Here is a 15224-nt window from a genome sequence, read left to right on the forward strand (position 1 = left end):
CTCACCAACCTTTCCTTTATACATCATTTTTCACCTATATAATTTCTGTTTACAATAAAATGACAGATAAAAGTTTAATGTCTCTAATAAAATATCTACAAATTGATCATATAAAAACACAGAAAACACAATTTAAAAATAGAAAAAGGATATGAACAATTTACAAAAAGATCAGTCAAATATTTACTAAGTATTTTTTTTATGTTTTTTATTTATTTTTGAGAGACAGAGAGAGACAACGTGAGCAGGGGAGGGTCAGAGAGAGAGGGAGACACAGAATCCGAAGCAGGCTCCAGGCTCTGAGCTAGCTGTCAGCACAGAGCCGGACACGGGGCTCAAACCCACAAACTGTGAGATCATGACCTGAGCTGAAGTTGGACGCTCAACTGACTGAGCCACCCAGGTGCCCCACCAAGTATATTTTTTAAAATCTCAACATCACTAGTAATTAGGGAAATCCAAGTTAAAGCAAGTAGTACATTATTTTTACTGTAAAGATTGACAAAAAAATTTTTTAAACGAGTGATACCACATGATCCAGGCCAAGAAACAGGAACTATCCTACAGTGATAGTGGGTGTGGGAACTGCTACACTAGGACAATGCTGTATTTCATCAAATCCAAGATAAAAGTTGTAAGATTGTCTAGTGGACTTAGGCTGCTATAACAAAAATCCATTCCATAGACTGGGTGGCTTGAAAAACATTCATTTCTCGGCTTGGGAACTGGGAATTCCAGACAAGATGCTGTAGATTAGGTGTCTGGTAAGAGCCTGTTCCCTGTTCTGTACCCTCACATGATGGGACAGGTGGGAGCTCTCTGGGGTCTCTTTTATAAGGGCATGAGTCCCATTCATTTGGGCTCCACCCTTATGACCTAATAACCTCCCAAAGGCCCCACTTCCTAATACCATTGTAGATTAGATTTCAACATACAAATTTTGGACAGACACAGCATTCAGTCTATAGCAAAGATGTACCATTATTTTATCAAAGGAAAAAAAACCCTGCCAATTAAACAATGATACAGTACCTCGTTTTCTTTGATTATAAGATGCATCCCGATCTTAAGGACATTAAATGTGAATGATAAAATATGGCATATGATAACATTCATTAAAATTAGAATTATACCTACCCTTTCACCAAGCAATCCTACCCTGTGGAATCTATGCTGAAGAAATATAATTACAGGTAAGCAAGGGTAATATTTAAAATATTTAATTGCCAATATGGTACACATGTCTATCAACCATAACAGACAGTAATCAAAATAGACACCAACTAATAGGCCTGCCTCTAGCATTATCAGGCCCTGAGAAATAGTATAAATGAAAGCTTTTATACCAGATATTTAAATACTTAAATGTGGGGGGGAGGGAATCAAGCTAAAAAAATCAGTAAATAAAATATGTTCTATTACCATACGTTGACAAATATGCCTTCATGACAACCTACAAGATGTAAAAATGTTGCCTCTTTGGAGTTCTAAGTCAGACCATTGCAGCACAGGGAAGGTGGCCTCTCACCTTCAACCTATGGCTCATGATTCACCCCATATTTTTCTTACTTACAACCTGATCCTACACCAAGGGGTGTCTTACATACATATATGGATACCTTGCTGGCATGACCAAGGTCCGTTTATATGTTCAGCCCCTTGGTTACCCCTCAGGCTTATGGGTGTTTGCAATGGTGGCCTAAGTTAGCCTCAAAAGGACAGATGTAGGAAAACCAGCCTTGTAGCTCTATTATTAGGATCAAGACTTTGGGGTAGGGAATTACAGCGTCTTAGATATCAAAATAGTCTGACAGAAGGTCATAGATTACAATTGGGCACACCTTTCAGCCCCAGACTCTTTGCCACACAGGGAGGAACACAACTGCAGAAGGACCCAGAGCACTGTCTTCTAGTATGGCGCACTGGTCTAAGGCCAAGACTGCTGGCCAGGGTACTTTCCTGGTAACTATAAGTTAAATATTAGTCTGTAAGAAAAGAAGTTTATTGTATTTTTTTAATTCTATTTTTAAGTAATCACTACACCAAATGTGGAGTTCAAACTTACAACCCAGAGATCAAGAGGTCCATGCTCTACCAACTGAGCCAGCCAGGTACCCCTGTTTCTTGCATTTATCGTTAGTGGGAAAGAAAAAGCTAGAGACAATTTGAATGTCATTCTGTTATATCCCTGTTATGGAATGATATGAAGCTATTAAAAATAATAAATGTGGTTAAGCAGTTTTAAGTATGGTTTAAAACAAGCAAGTTTCAGTGAAATGTTTATAGCTACAATCCCAACATCAACAAAAAATTCATATAGATAGGTTTATTGGTGTCTATCTGCTGTATAATCATAGACAAAGATATGTCAGGATTTACCCTATAATGTTGGAGGAGGAGGGTCTAAGGTAATGGTGAAATTGTAGTTAAACAGGAAAATGTGCATGGCATAATGTTAAGTGAAAATATAAAATATAGAATATAAAATTGTTGTATATCACGAAAATAGATAAAAATTTAACATGTGTATGAATGGACTCAAATGTAATATAGACAAATTAAAACATTGATTTAATTATGTGCCATAATTGTGGGTGACCTCTGCTCTGAGTTTATGTTTACATTTATGTTTATTGTTTTTGCAATAAAGTTTTTAAAAAGAAAAGAGACTTGAATGCATAAAAGAACTGGGAGGGAAATTTTAGTCATTCTATTTTGTGGTAAGTTAATACTGTTCATTAGAACTAGCTCCAAGCTCCATAGTTAGAAAGGAATGAAGAAAACTTGCTCCAGTAAACACCGCAGATACATTAAGAATTGAGGAACACATCCTTTTCGTAAAAGAAACTGAACCTTAACAGCGTAAGGTTACCTTGAACTGTAAAATATGGAGATTTGAGTCAGTAATTTCTCATATCCTTTCAGCTCTAACAATCTTTTGTTCTTAGACTAGATCCATCGGTCAACAGAGTAACCGCCAAATGCCTGCAGCATCTGAAGTGGAGAACAAGGTATTTGCATATGCTAGGAAATAAACATGATTGGAGGATGCCTACACCATTAGTTGTTCCACCGAAAGAATTTCTTCTAGACAGAAGAGATTAAGATGTGCTCTTCCTCTTCTGAGCAAGAAAATGAATGAGATTTAACTCCAGCATGACAAATTTAGGATCATGAAGAATTACTGGAAAAAATGTAGAGGTAATAGAAGTGATTGATACAAGACTGATTGTAAACTTTCAGAATTAAGGCTGTCACTCATCATGACAGTGTGGTGTTAGAGAGATGTCAGTTGGCCAATGTGCTCCATAGCTCACAAGTCTTCTAAGCACTGTCTATACAGCCATCTCCATCAGCTTGTTGTTTCATGGATGCTCAAACACATTTCCTGTCACCCTTCAACAACCTAACGTACCTATTATATTCAATAGCATCAAAATTCATCCTGTGTCCCCAGGCTGAAAACCAGACAGACATCCTAGACCCTTCCCTTTCCTTTGCTATAACTATCCAATGGATTATGAAGTTCTGTTCCTTCTGGGCCTTTAAAAAAATTTTTTTTAATATTTCTGTGCCTTTTAAATTTTGGACCAATTACCTCATTTCCTTATCCACTCCTGTTTCAGACCCTCATCAGAGGACACTTAAATTACTGAAATAACATCCTAACAATCTCCTTGCCTGCAGTCTTATCTTCTTCAATCTTTTTTTCAAGATTGCTGCCAAAACCTATACCTTTTAAAAGTCAAGCTCTTTAGCCTGAAACACCTGCCCATCTCTTCATCTTCATTTTCCATCACTTGTACCATTCATCCACCCTATGCTATAGACATTTTGGAAAGGATTGAAGTCCCCCCCCTCACATATATTGCTGCCTTCATATGTGTTAGTCCTCCTACCTAGAATACAACTCCCCTTTTATGCCTGTTAAACTCAACTTTCCAAACGAAGGTCGAATGTCACTTCTCAAATGTTTGCTAAAGTTTTACCTAAAAAACAAAAGGCAAAAATAATTGTTTCTTCCCTTATGTTTCCGAGGCACTGCACATAATGCCAATAGCAATGGTTGATCATATCACTCACTTACTGTTGTAATTATTTGATTCTATATGTGATGAAGATGAAATAATCTTGTGTCAATGCTCCTTACTCCCTATCTCCTCCCCGCCATGTGCCAAAGAACAGTTTGAGTTGGCCTAATTCTGGATCTTTTCTGGGTAGTTTAAAAGCAGGTATGGAAAGGGTTTGGGAGGATTAGCATATGAGAGCCTCTGGGTAATCAAAATCTCTAAATATGCAGAACTGAATTGGGACTCCTTTAATATCCTTTGAGAAACATAAATATCAGAATAGATGTATAATTACTTTTTGGAAACCAAACTGTGCCTCTCACACAGAGATGAGCCACGTTGAGCCCTGGGATTTATTTAGGTCATGCATATATCTGTTGCTTCCTTTTCTACTTCATGTCTATTTCTCCAGTACCTAAGACGGTGCCTGAATGACTGAATAAGTGAACAAATGAATGTGCATGAGTGTGTTGTATTTAACCTCGTCCAATAAAATGTCCCAGTTTTCCAAATTAGCATTAATGAACATTTCCAGATAATGTCACTTTGCTTATACTCAAACACTAGAGGTCTTCGACGCCAGACCAACAGCTGAGAGGACTGCCCACAGGCTGAAACATACGCAGAGGGGCCTATGCTCTGATGAAAGGCCAAATCAAAGTGAGGAAAGTGTGGCAATGGTCAAGAGAATAGTTATTAATGTGATGCGAAGAGAAAGGCAAGACAAAGGCTTAAGAGTAACACAAGCTGTGAGATCAATGGCCAGGAGAGATCCAAGGATGATGTTCGGTTGAAGGTGCCAAATGAAGGAGATGTATTCAGAGATCTGAGAAGGGGATGGTCGTCAGAATGTGTCTTTGAATGGGGCAGGGGTAGCTATTTAAAGACACTGAAACACACTTTGCGTCACCCTGCTTTATTCTCCTCCTCCCCCACTGAACAGTGCAGTCCAGAGCCTCCAAGGCAAGCTTTATAGTGGCAAAAACTGCTGGTGCCCTACCATAAATCATGTTTATGTCCTGCTGCTGGTAGTCACTGTATTCTACACTGTCACACACTTGCAGGAAACAAATAATGATGCAGTAAAAGTTATTTCTGAAGTAAGACACAGTCTCCCTGGTTTCCCTCTTCCCCAGCCTGTAAAAATCAAAATGGAGTCTTTCATGTCAAGCAGGAGCCTGTGTCAAGCAATGACACAAGTAGTTAAAGGCTAGGAGATGTCACCAGGACCAGCATCAGCTGACACCCCAGAACTGGTAACAAGCAGAAGCGGAGGAGGTCTCCAGAGACCCAAGACCAATGAAATCCCTTTAAAAAAAGGAGGATTTTTGCAGCAAACTGTCAGACTCTTCAGACATGACCAAAGGCTCTGCCTGACTGATCCCCGAACAGAACTGAGATCCTCCACTGCTTGAATGTAAGAAGCAGTAGGTGCTGAGAGCTGACCCGGACCAGACTGAGGCTTATCTCCGCTGCAAGCCCACGGATTGATTTTGCTTTTTGTTCATTAATCTCCTACACCCTTCTGTTATCTTGTTTGTTATGTGGTTTGTCTTATGTTCTGCTCTGGGTGCTAAGACTCCACATTTAATCACATGGTGAAATGTCATTGGGTTTGGAATCCTGAACCTGCTTTATAATTGTGATCAACTTTGCTTTATGATTGGATAAAGCCAACATTGTGGAAAGACACAACTCATTTGTGCGCCTTCATACTGCCTTTTGTGGAACCAATTCCTGGAACAATTTCAGTAGGAACCTTGAAGAAAATTAAATGTCCTTAGTCAATGAACTCCATTTCCACATTTGGTCTTTTCTATTGTTCCATAGTTACTTTTCCTCTTGGGATAAGTCTTTTAAGTTGCCATTGACTTGATATAGGAAACCACATAAAACTGTGAGAATGATTTTCCAGATTCTTAATCTCAGCACTTTTTATCTATTAAATTTTTTAACATAGATAATTCTGTTGTAGGATCAGCTTTTATTGCCAATGTATGACATTGAGTCCTATGTTGTTTATTACAGGTAATTATTTGTGTAGTTTTTAAAGGTCGAATTTTTAACAATTTAAATCAGGCACTGGTATCATGTTTCAGCAAATATTTTTGAAAAAATTAACATAATTGCACATTTTCTTTGTCTTTTCTTCCTTTTTTTTTTTTTAAACAGCAACCCAGGCTCTTAACCTTTCAGGATCCAAGAACATGGGTCAGCTGCCCAACAGGAGCCCTGAAGGAGCAGTTAGGAATCTGAACTGTACTTTGACCAGCCAAATGCAAAGGGTTTTACTCCACCGAAAGCTGCAAGGGCTGCCGTGGGGGATGGGAGAGGCTTTCTTCGCCCAGCCCTGCGGGCTTAGAAGTTTCACTCTATCTTCCTACTGGGAGCAAGGTATTGAAAACTCCCCTTCCACCTAAAAATAGAAGACAAGGGTGCTTTCTGTGGGAACTAGAACTAGGTAGTATTTTCAGAGCTCTTTGGAATTCTTTCAGGAAAAATGTAAGAACATAAATTATTTCTCTTACTGTTAAATTAAGTTCCTATAATCATTAACTCACCAAGGGGAGCTTTTTTTTTTTAAGTTGAAAGTAACAATGTTGTGAATCATTAAGTAACAAGAGAATTTTGTTGTGCAAAGAGGAAAGAGTCAAAAGCATGCAAAAAAAAAATCAGCCTCTGATTAAATTACCTCTGTTCCCCATTTCCCAACACATTGTATGGTCTACTGCCTGCTGGACAAAAGTGAGAGAGGAGAGGGTGGATGGAAAGGTAGGAGAAATAATTCAAAATGTAAGCCCCAAAGCTCTCATTGAAAGGGAAGGGAGAAACCATGTGTGGTGCTGAGACAACAAAAAATGCCTGATGAAAGTAAAGACTACTAATGTGAGAAGGAAAAATAAATCCTGTTCTGAGTTATAAGACAGAGAGGAAGTCAAGAAGTGGAAACTTGGGAATGAGTGTGAAAATAATTTGGTCATATTTTGAAATGAGCTCTGGGCTGTACAAAATTAAAGTGCCCTGTTTTGTACACCAATACTAAGAAAATAGTGTTCTAACTTGTTTCATTATCCAGTTTATGTCATCTGTAAAGAATTAGCTCTAGGAAACCTATGTTGACTAGTTTATACTATTTAGCTGTTCTTAAATGAATAGCTAATAACAATCCCAGTTGAGGGGATATAATGATTGGTACCTCCTTTTATTTGCTACAACCACCTACTTCCAAAGATGGATTCTATTTAGACATCTCCATGACCCTCTAACCTAAGTGTGTATCATAAACAGTTTGGACACTCAGAATAAGTTTTCTCATTGATTTGGAAGACAAAGACAAAAAAGAGACAAAAGAAAAAATTAAACTAAACTTCCTTACAACTTACATCCCACTGACAAGTCCTTGAGACAGGTAGAGGAACTCTAGGAACTCAACTGCCTCCATGTTAATACTTTGCTAAGGGTAAAAGGCAATCTTAGCTTAACATGATCCTGACCTCCAAAATCCTGTAAGTCTCTTTTAACATATAAAAATTGCTTTAGAAACTTCCTTTATCTCTAACCTCAAAGATACATACTAGCAGTCATTCTCCAAGCATATGACTCCCTGATATATATCTGAAGGGTCTCCTGACTAAAGTTTACCGGATAGTAATAAATGACCTTTTCCTAACAACAGCTAGACCCTCAAGGTCCTGGAAATCTTGCTCCCAAATTCCATAGAGACTTACACTAAACCTGGCCCCTCCCAACTTGAAGTATAAAATCAGTCCATCACAACCCCAGTGCAATTCTTTCTGCCCACAGGTCCTGTCCTCATGCTTTAATAAAACCACTTTTTGCACCGAATTTATCTCAAGAATCCTTTCTTGACTGTTTGCTCTTAACTGCAACGTTTCCATATCATCATCAATCTCAATGAAAGGCCCAGATTCCTGGATTATATCATCTCCCACCCATCCTTCCCCCACCGTATTCTTTTTCTATGCCAGTTTTTCTCAAAACATAGTTTGTAAACCCTTGGCATCCCAATGACCCTTTGGAACACTTCATGAGTTAAAAACTTTTTCATAATAATTCTAAGATTACCTGCCTGTTTCACTAATGGTGCGAAGCAAGTTTTGTAGCTGGGAAAACCACCATTGCCTTGGCACCGATGTCAGTGTGCTGGAATGATACTGCCTGTCACTGTACATACACTCGCAGTAAAAAAAAAAATGATGAAGTAAAAGTTATCAATTTTATTGAACCTCACTCCTTACAGGTATGAAAATAGGCAGAGAGCACTTGTGCTGCATGCTCAAGTATGGTCGGAGCACTGTTGCATTGAGCTGCTAGTAGCATTAGCGGGTTTTTCATGGAATACCATTTTTACCCAAATACACAGAGGATGAACAGACTGTGATTACTCAGACTTGGGTATTTGGCAGTGATTTTTTTTAAGATAAATTTCACTTCAAGGAAAACAAATGATGGTATTTTTCAATGAATTAGTGAATATATATTTTTTAAGCTTTTCAGTGTTCATTTCCATGAACCAAAGCTCCTTGGGGTCCCCACTGATTTTTAAGAGTGTCAAGAGATCCTGGAGCAGTGGAAGATAGAGGCAGCTGAAAAAACTACCGGAAGGTCAGAAATACAGCGAAGTGCAGAGCATGGACTGCCTATAGATGAATTCATGAGTTAGGATGGAGCTATTAAGGACCCAAAGCTGGTATGATTGAATTATTGCATTTTCTATAAGAAAGTGGTTTATTAAAATAGTATACATATTGATCAATTTACATGCTGTTTTAATTTTTTCTCTCATAAAATCAAATCATATATACTTATATTTATGTTTGTGAATGCATATGCAACGACAGTATGTAGATTATACACCAAACTGTAAACAGTGATTACTTCTGGGAATAATTACTTCTAGAAGGGCTGGGGATTAGAGTGAGGTGATATGATGGTGGAGTTTTGCTGACTCTATACTTCCATAGTGTCTCAATTATTACAAAATATAGCAATGTATTACTTAGGTAAATAAAGAAAACAAAAAGTAGAAGTAATATATGTTTGCTTATAAAATTAGGAAATGCTGAAAAGCATATGGAAACTATTTTAAATTATATTCTCATCACACTGTGATAACGATTTCTTTAAGTGAATTTCTTTCCCATCCCTACCCCTTCCTCTTAATGCTTAGGTGTGGCATGTTGTAATATTATTTGAAAATACTTGGTGCTGTTGTCTATCTGGTTGAGGTCCAATGAGGCCATATTCCTTCAGCCAATGAAACAGGAATAGAAATGATGTGCTTTACTTCTGGGCAAAAGGTTTCAAAGTCCCCTCATGCTTCTGCAATCATAGAAGCTTGTCTCAAGATGGAGCCTCTGTCATCTTTATGGGCTCCTGGGTGACCTGAGATGGACAGGCAGCATGAGAGAGAAATAAACTTTGTTGTTGTAGGCTCTGGAGATTTTCGCGTTGTTAACGAAGCGTAAATTAGCTTACCCTGACTGATAGGAAAGATAAACACATATCTGTGTGTATGTATATATAAATACCACTGTATATGTGTGAGTGTGTGTGTGCACAAAGAGAAAAACATACACAAATATACAGAATTCATTGTCACTACGAAGGTGGGTTTATACTGTATGTCTATTTTGTGTGTTCCTTTTTTGACTTAATGCAGTATTATAAATATTTTCTCTTCTGACCAGATAGTTTTTGGAAATAAGATTTTAATGCAAGATGATACGTTATGATTTAATACAGTAGTGGCTCTGTGTTACTCCATTTCATGGACTTACCATCATGTATTAATTAATTTATCTCCTGTGTGTGGACATTTAGGTTGTTTCCAAGTTTGGTTCTTGTAAATAATCATTAAATGTCTTTGTCCACACCTCTGACCTACAATAAATGTCATAACTAATTAGGATAGACACCACAAAATGGGATTACTGTTCATTCTAGAGCTGCCTGTGACTCTCACCCTCCTGGCTTCTCTACCCACCCTAATTCCACAGGGTTCAGGTAGGTCAACAAGGTGAAGCTGTAAGGACAGGTTTGAGACAATAGAAGGGCACACATTGCCCAAGGCAAGAGGGACCACCCTTGTAATACCCTTAACATTCCTAAGGGCAGTCCTGGAAATACACCTTGTGTGAGGGTCCTGGGTCCTGGGTCTACTCTGTGATTGGTTAACACTCTAAATGTTGTAATTGGATAAACCTGCTGTCAATAATATTGTATAATAATAATAGGATCACTGTACCTGTGTCACAATTTCCTGTAACTCCCCCTTCCCAAACTCATAAAAGCCCTACCCCACCTTTGTTCAGGGCTCTCAGCACGGATCCACCACGCCGGTAAAGTCTGTGAGCCCGAGTTTAGGCCCCGGGGAGCCTAAACCCATAATAAAGCCCTTTGCTTTTGCATGCGTTACTCAGTCTCCCTGGCGGTTTCTGGTTTTTGGGGACGATAAAGAAATCTTGGGTATTAAAAAGCAGTTCCTCTGCCAACCCACAGGGATAGAGGCGCTGGTCTCTTGCCAGTTTTGATAGATGAGATCATAATTTCCTTATCTTTTCCAGCTTCCCTCTGTTCAGCAAAGACAAGGTTGAGATTTTTTTTTTCCACTCAAGAATATTCATTAAAAAACTAAGAGAAAAGCAAAGCTGTATTTACAAAATGTAACTTTCTGTTGTAGATGAAACTACTAGTGAGATTACCCAGTCCCAGCGTTTTCCTCACTTCCTCCCCGACTGGGTGAGACGGGACAGTCACATGGGCCCTCCCAGAGCCGTATTCCTGGTCTTCTCTGCAGCCCACACCTTGGGCTGTGTACTCCCCCCGACTCATCGCTCCTGCCTCGCCCTGCACTCACATGAAAGCTGCACTTGCCCGCTCAATTACAGCTGATAGTTTCCTTTTCTGTCTTGTGATTAGGCTAGACTGCGGGTCTTCTCTAAGGCAGACTGTATTTCATTCCCATAGCTACAGTGATTAGCATAGTACCCAGAACTGAGCAGACTTAGAGTAAATATTGGGTGAATGCATGCATACAATTAAGAACAAATGCATAGATTCATGCATGTCTGAGTGAATGAGAAGTTCATAAGGAGTCATGGGGAATATATTTTTCCATCTCTAGGATCTGAAAGGGAGCATCTTTCTGCCTCAGGGTGGTTACCTTTTTGTATCTTGATAAGTGGTTTATCTGTAAGATGTTGGGGCCTCTAAGACGGGTGTTCATAACTTGGAGAACGCCTGGAGCTTTGACGAACATTCTGAAAACCAAACAGGCATATTCTCTTTTTCCTGTCTTAGGACAAAACCTCAGTTATGAAAAGTAAAGAGAAAATAAAAGAAAATAAGAGCACAAGGAAAGGCTTTTATCACCACGTCTTTTTGAAGCAAGAGACACGTTATCTAGTTTCACCAGGCAATGCCTGAATACACAGTTTGGAGAGCAGGTAGGAAAACAGGCACTCTTCGTCATCATTGGTGGGAGTGTAAATTGATGTAAACATTTTAGGAGTAATTTGGGAGATATTTATAAAAAACGTAAATGCATATACCATCTGACCAAGCAATTCCATTTCCAGGAATTTGTCTCCTAAAAAGCTTGTATAAGTACAGAGAATGTATAAGGATGTTAACTGTAGCACTATTTATAATCAAAGAGTGGAAATAATCCAAATGTACATCAGTGGGGATTGGGTAAATAAATAATGTTACATCAATATAGTGGAATAGGATATATTTTCATCTTTTAAAAATGGATACAGTTCTATATTTACTGACATGCAAAGATATCCAATTCAATTATTTACTGATGAAAGCCAAACTGTAGAACAGTTTATGTAGTATAATTCCATAATCTAGACAGATGATGTATGCACATAGGAAAGACAAGAAGGATATAGTGCAAATTTATCAATGCTTACCTCTGGTAAGTGGAAAAAAATTTTTTTTGCATACTTCTATGTTTAAAAAATTATTTCTAAAAATACATGTTACTTTTAAGTAAACATTTTTAAGTAAACACAATGATTAAGTTTTTAAAATATTTATTCATTTTTGAGAGAGAGCAGAGAGCCCAATGTGGGGCTCAAATCCATGAACCATGAGATGATGACCTGACCAAAGTTGGACACTCAACTGACTAAGCCACCAGGTGCCCCAAAGTAAAAACGATAATTATTTGCTGCCTTTTCAAGTCCTATGCTGAAAATTTACCTGTTCTTGAGTTGTAGAAAACTTTAATAAATATTTCCTTTTGAGGTAATTAAATGGTGGAAGGAACACCACCAAAAAATACTAGAAATTTCAAAATCTGGGCTACCTGACCCACACTCCAGTAATAAATAATATCTGGTGTCAGGTGTTACACATGCTACATCATAGCCCTATGTTGGATTCTTTTTTAGAGTAGTTTAGAAACTTTTGAATAAGACCATTCTTAAAACATGCAAGGTAACAGTGAATACTCACCCACGAAACAAGTCAGATTTGGTATTGATTGAATTTTATTTGAATTTATACTTAGGTTCACAGAACAAACCCCTCAATAACAGTTTTAATTGGTGTCTGTTTTTTTGGTTGGTTGGTTGGATGGTTTTATTTATTTTGCTTTTTTAGTACTTATAGGTTGCCAGGCATGCATTCTCCCTGACAACATGATTTCTCCATATTTTAGGGCTGAATCCTTTTCCTGACCACATTTCCCACTTTGCTTTGGACCTCCTAGCAGTAACAATACTGAACTCTTATCAATTTCCACAAGAATTTGTTTCCACTCTCATCCTAGTAATATGTCTGCTCTGAACACCTAGCCTTAGACTAGTAGGTCCCTACTATTCATATCTGCCTCCAAATAATTAAAGCAATCCATACCAACATCTGGCCATATCATCCTGCACTTTGGACATGTTGAAGAATGGACAAAGTTCACTAAACTTCCATGTTCTTTTTTTGCTGTAGCTCTGAGCAAACTTTTTAAGTGGTTGCTAGATTGCTGGCCAAGCATTTGAATTATGCTACATAAAGTAACAAGCCATTTCAGCTGGGATCCAGGCCCTCCTAATGTAAGTACAACCACCAACACCTAAGAAGTGTTTGCTGTCATTGACGTGTCTGGGTGCCTCAGTTCAATAACTAGGTTTGGGGTGGGCAAGAGGGATGATGAAGACCATGAAAATGAAAACATGACATCCAGCCTCTAGGACTGGTTTTGAGCCTCGAGAGCTATGGAAATTTTTTTTCAAGAAGCAGCCCTGATTTAGAGTCCAGATGTCAAAGAGTAGCACAGAATTGAGAAGGGCAATTTTCTGTATCTCCTCATGGAATCCAGCATTTTTCTAGCACATAAGATGGAAGACTTTGGGATCACTGAGAGACAACATTGTTGGTATATTCTTGTTCAAGTGTTTCACAGTGGACTTTCTCAGCAGACACTGTCATAAAAGTTTTATCCAGCTGCTTGCCAACAATGTATGTTGACAAATGATACCTGGAGCTTTCCAGGAAAAATACTTTGGATGCCTCAAGAAGGCCTGTAGGACTGCAGTATCCCCTCACACAGACGGCACTCAGTACAGATGACCGAATGAATGAATGAATGAATGAATGAATAAATAAATGAATGGTGCCGTATAGTGATGAAAGCTGAAAGATGGGTTTGTAAATGTGGGGAAGGAACTTCTTTGAGGACTCCTAGAAATAACCAAGATCATTTTGGGGAAAAAATAGCTCCTGTTTAAAAAGGATAGGATTACTTGAGGGGAAGAGCACTGGGTGTTGTATGGAAAACAATTTGACAATAAAATATTTAAAATAAATAAATAAATAAATAAATAAAAAGGATAGGATTTGGATCCATTGTAATTTATGAATAGCTTATAGTATGATCGACAGGCTGGTAAAGATAGGTGAAAATTGGATTAGGAGTTTTTTCCAAACTACAAATGCTGAAATAACTCTTTTTAAATGTTTATTTGTTTTTGAGAGAGAGAGAGAGAACGAGCATGAGTGGGGGAGGGGCAGGAGAGAGTGAGACAGAATTTGAAGCAGGCTACAGGCTCTGAGCTGTCACCACAGAGCCTGACATAGGGCTCAAAACTACGAAAGGTGTAATCATGACCTGAACCACAGTCAGACATTTAACCAGCTGAGCCACCCAGGTGCCCCAGAAGCATTCTTATTAAATAGATAATTCTAGGCTTTCTTTCTCCCAGGAAAACATCATTTCTAAAATTGGTTAGTATCTATGGCAGTGGTCCTGATTAGATTTTATATAGGTAATAGGGTTTGTAACTCCAGTCTGAAATTATCCTGCTTTCAGAAATGCAAGTAAGCTTAATGGACAAAAGTTCTGTGGACACAGTATAGCATACTGCATGTTTTTATCCTCTCCTTGGATTAGTTCACACTGAAGCCAAATGTGAGCCACAGTATCTGTTAAACCATAACAAGCTCCTTTCTAGTTCTCAGAGCTGATTTATCACAGAACTTTGTGTTTGCATTTCAGTTTTATTTCTAGACCATGGCTCAAGATAAGGAGAAGGAAGGAATGAAAGGTAAATCTGTTTGGCTGTTTAGGTTAGGCAGTCAGTTTGGCAGCTGGGCTTATATAACCTTTACCGTCTCCTAATTAGAAATGTTCAGCGTACCTGGCTCTCCCCAGGATGCCAATTTACTAGAGAAACTGTTTGTAGCCTCCTTGTGAGAAGTCAATTTAAAGCCTTAGCCAAAAAACAACAAAACCTTCATCTCCATTGCTTGCCAGATCATTGTGAGGCTGGAATTTTAAACTGACTTAATTTTAAACTCATTCATCTTAATTAATGTACACCTTATTCATTCACTACCATTCTTCCACAAACAGGTCAAACCTTCATAAGTCTTCAGAGGGAAGCCAGTCATAATGGAGATGCTTTTTCTCTCACTAATGTCAGAAAGTGACTCAATATTAATTTCCAGGTAAAGGTTAAAAATAGTTAAACTTTGTTATTCTCTTAGTATCTGAGAATGACTATTATACTGAGTTCAAATTAACATTCTATCGCATATGGATTGTGATACTAAACATGTATCTTTTAAACAATAAAATGGAAAGTAAAGGGGAATTTCAGCTAGTTTTAAAGAACTTGGCAACTC

Source organism: Suricata suricatta, chromosome 3 (genome assembly GCF_006229205.1).
Source record: "Suricata suricatta isolate VVHF042 chromosome 3, meerkat_22Aug2017_6uvM2_HiC, whole genome shotgun sequence".
Taxonomy (NCBI): Eukaryota; Metazoa; Chordata; class Mammalia; order Carnivora; family Herpestidae; genus Suricata; species Suricata suricatta.